Below are 5,000 nucleotides of genomic sequence, written 5' to 3'. Positions count from 1 at the left end.
TCTTTACTTCCATTAAAAAAGCATTTTATCGCTCTACGTAACGTATCACCCATACCTTATATCATCATTACATTCCTTCTATTAAAGGCTTTATATAATGCCTGATCACATAACTATTTCACAAATACCAGACAAACACACACACACACACATATATATATACATATATATAAGTATATAAATATATATAGAGATATATACATATATATATATATATATATATATATTATATATATATATATATATATATATATATATATATATATATATATATTCGTGATTCTCATGTTTTCAAATATCGATGCTTAAATATTTATACCGTGCTACGCGGTATATCTTAGCAATCCATGTTTGCCACCGGTTATACTCTTATAAGCGGATAAGCAACTTGGTGGGGTAATGAGAGCTTTGGGTGTGAAGGAAATATCCCCTTAAATCTCAATAAAGTCACTGGCAGCAGGGTGACAGAATGGGCAAACTGTCTCTTTGACTTCTACTCCTGATGCCTGACAATTGATCTTACTAGAATTAATAAGGACTGGCAGGGGTTACTTGCCTTAGTTACATAGGCATTGCGCATCACAAGGAACTGGCTATCCTTCGATGTATCTAGCCAATGAATCCTCTATATATTTAGTCATGCATGGATAGAGAAGATGAAAGAATGGCCTCCATTCTAGGGCGTAGCAGGATGCTAAGAATCTCCCGGTTTATAAATACTAAAGAAAAATTGAAAATAGGTAATTGGAATGTTAGAACCAAGAATCAGATTGGGAAGTTACAGCAAGTGGAGAGTGAATTTATAAAATATAGCTTGAATATATTGGCCCTAAGTGAAACATGTTGTAAGGGGATTGGTAAGGAAACTTTAGACCAAGGGAATATATATATTTACTCTGGAAGATCAGATGGAGTTAGAAGAGAAGGGGTAGGAATGATGATGACACCAAGAGCAGAAAAGGCATTAACCGAGGGGAGATCTGTAAACAGTAGATTGTTGCTAGCCAAGTTCAAATTAAAGCAGTGCAATATGAGTATTATAGTTTTCTATGCCCCAACAAATGATTCCCCTGAAGAAAGGAAAGATGAATACTATGAAGAACTGCAGAGGATAATAGTTGAGATCCCTAAGAGAGATATGAAAATTGTGATTGGTGACTTCAATGCTAAAGTTGGAAGAAATAATCAAGGGATAGAGAATGTGATAGGTGTCGAGGGTCTTAGCAAAGTTGCAAATGAAAATGGAGCACATTTCATAAGTATATGTTCAGCAAACAATCTTGTCATTGGAGGTACTCTGTTCCAACTTAAAAACAACCACAAATATACATGGAATTCACAATTTGGCAATTACAAAAATCAGATAGATCACATTGCTATTAATAAAGAGAGAAGGAGGACTCTGAGAAATGTAAGAAGTTATAGAGGTGCAGATATTGGTAGTGATCACCAGCTCCTCATTGCCAAGCTGAAATTTAAACTGAAAGCACCGTACAGAAAGATAGATAGAATACCTAGGCTTTATACAACTAAGCTTCTAGAGGAAGAGCACAGAAAAACATTTGCAATTGAATGTAGGAATCGATTTGCAGTCTTAGAGACTTTAAGAGACGGAGAACAGAGAATTAATGAAGAATGGTGTGATATTAAGAACATATATCAGTCAGTTGGTAGTGAAGTCTTAGGACAAGCAGTTACAAGGAGAAAGCCATGGATATCGAATGATACTTGGGATACTATAAAAAGGAGACAAAGACAGAAATTGATTGTTGAAAGTTTTCGAGGAAGTAATGAAAATTATAAGGTAGAGCATGCTGAGCATTCCGGTATTGACAGCGAGGTCAAAAGGAAAGCCAGGAATGACTGGAGAGAGTATTTACACAGTAAAGCAGATGAGGCCAACAAAGCTATGAATTCAGGAAGTGGCTATGGTGTGAGAATTGTTCATAGAATTATTAATGAAATCTCGACTGGGGTAAAGAAGAAGAAGCATTCACTCATCAAAAAGAGAGATGGTTATGTTATAGCAACAGAAGAAGAAGAAAGACAACGTTGGATGGAACATTTTAGTGAGGTTATGAATAGTACATTTGAAGGGAATAATTTTATTGATATACCTGAAGTCGAAGACGACCTTTATGTGCCCATGAATGAATAAATTTCTGGTTACTTCCCTCCCTTTCATGTCCTTGTCAAGTCCCTCCTCCTTAAACCACTCATTATTATTATTATTATTATTATTATTATTATTATTATTATTGTTACCTACTAGGCTACAACCCTAGTTGGAAAATCAGGATGCTATAAGCCCAGGGGCTCCAACAGGGAAAATAGCCCAGTGAGGAAAGGAAACAAGGATAATGAAATGTTTTGAGAGCAGTAACAACATTAAAATAAATATAAACTATGAAAATTTTAACAAATAAGAAGAAGAGAAACAAGACAGAACAGAGTGCTCAAGTGTACCCTCAAGCAGAAGAACTCTAACCCAAGACAGTGGAAGGCCATGGTATAGAGGCTATGGCACTACCCAAGACTAGAGAACAGTGGTTTAATTTTCGAGTGTCCTTCTCCTAGAAGAGATGCTTACCATAGCTAAAGAGTCTCTTCTACCCTTACCAAGAGGAAAGTAGCCACTGAACAAATGCAGTTTTGTATTTAAGCCCTTGGGTGAAGAAGAATTGTTTGGTAATCTCGGTGTTGTCAGGTGTATGAGGACAGAGGAGAATATGTAAAGAATAGGCCAGACTGTTCTGTGTATGTGTAGGCAAAAGCAAAATGAACCGTAACCAGAGAGAAGGATCCAATTTCCAGTAGTACTGTCTGGCCAATCAAAGGACCCATAACTCTCTAGCGGTAGTATCTCAACCGGCGGCTGGTGCCCTAGCCAACCTACTACCTTTCCTGTTCCAGATACCCCTTGCAAACCCAACCTTTCCATTTAACATGACAATTTTGACTCCTTTTGCAGATTGCTATCCTCTTGTCCAGCGACAAGAGGCCGTGTCATGCTACAGGCATGGCAATCTTGACCAGACCAGACCACCAGACCAAGCTCAAGATCGAGACAACTGGTGAAATCTAACCGAGGCCCTTTGCATCAATAGGCGTAGATGATTTATATATGTATATATATATATATATATATATATATATATATATATATATATATATATATAAATGTATATATATATAAATATATATATATATATATATATATATATATATATATATGTGTGTATATATATATATATATATATATATATATGAAATCTATCTATCTATCTTTCTATCTATCTATCTATCTATCTATCTATCTATCTATATATATATATATATATATATATATATATATATAAATATATATATGTGTGTAAAGTTTGTGTGTGTGTGGTTTGTGGATGTATATATAAATGTTTAAATTTTCATTGAAGGCGATTGCCTTAGTGGCGTCAATGTGTTTCCCAGGTTTATAGACATTGGTGTTTCCTACAGGAATCCTCTTATTTCTTCAGCTTCTTTAGATTTTCAGGATTACACCTAGGGTAAAGGAGAGACACTCCTCAATTGGATGTTGTCCAGTTAGGAGGCTCTTTAAAAAAAAAAGATAAATTATTCAAATAATTAATCAATTTTATCCCGTAAGTAGTTGCTTGATTCTAATGCTTATTTCCTTTATTCATTAACCGAAGCTAATTTTAAAAACCAGTCCCATTTATGTGAAATTACATAATAATTTAAAGTTATATTTACCATAATTCATAAGTAATTGTATTTATACTAACCGATATTATCGCTTTTTATTTTTTAAGTTTTTAGCTAAATAACTTTTATTCTGAGGGATTTATCGACTCTGGAACTTATTTCACCTGCAACGAATTCATAAACTGAGCACATTGAAGCTGTTAAAAGCCGATGCACTGTTGCAGGCTTATGTACCTACATTCCAATTTATATACAAAAGCAATAATGTACCAGAAAGCCCTTTAGCTTTAGCCTTAATATTCATCCACTTTGAAACTGCTACTTTCGAAGGATAGCAAATAAAAAGGACTCCATCTGCTTTGACATTTTCCCTCGATGGTTTGTGGTGTGGCGCTTTCAAAGGCTGGGGATTTAGTTGATCACCAGAGAATTCTCAAAAATTCTTGTAGGTTAGAATTTCTATGTGAGAATTATTTCATGACTTTAATTTTGTTACCTTTTGAAAATATAATGAACCTTTTGTGTTCGAAATAGTACTGCAGTTTCGGTTTTATCGTGAGTAAAGGAGTTAGATTGTTTGACGTAAAAGGAGTATATAATCAAAATGAATTTTCGTAGTATCTTCGAAATGAATACAAAGATCGTATAAATACATGCATGCATACTTTCACACACATTTAGGCTAATATATGCATATATAAACCACACACACACACACACACACACATATATATATATATATATATATATATATATATATATATATATATATATATATATATACACCTGCATTCTTCGAAGATTTTGCATTGTATTTGTTTCTTTACCATGTTCGTCTGTAGACTAAGTTTGTCATAATTATTGCGTGTGTGGAGGAATGCATTTTTGAAGTAGGTGTGACGGTGCCGAGAGAGGGTTGTGAACTCAAAGGCAGGTTGCAATCAACTGAGTTATATTATTATAGAACACTCTCCTTTATATATAAAACCTCAAGCCAACAGGACATAACAAGTTAACAAGACAGACAATGTTACAGAGGAAAACAGCAGACATGAATTTTCATGTTCGTTTAGTGCGAGGGAAGAGCGAAGATACAAGCATAATATATGTAAAAGGAATTATATACAATTGTGTGACACACGGTTGGTACATGGCTCCCCCTCTAAAAATGACATACTGAACATGTTAAATAGGGCGCCCTGATCTAGAGAGGCGAACTGTAGGCGGGTCATCTGACAGAAGATAAGCATGTTTTAGACGGTCAATGGAGACCCAGTCTTCTTTGCCCCGAATGT

This window comes from Palaemon carinicauda, unplaced genomic scaffold, assembly GCF_036898095.1.
Source record: "Palaemon carinicauda isolate YSFRI2023 unplaced genomic scaffold, ASM3689809v2 scaffold1, whole genome shotgun sequence".
Taxonomy (NCBI): Eukaryota; Metazoa; Arthropoda; class Malacostraca; order Decapoda; family Palaemonidae; genus Palaemon; species Palaemon carinicauda.
The sequence above is the reverse complement of the archived record's forward strand: the minus strand, read 5'-3'. Positions refer to the sequence as shown.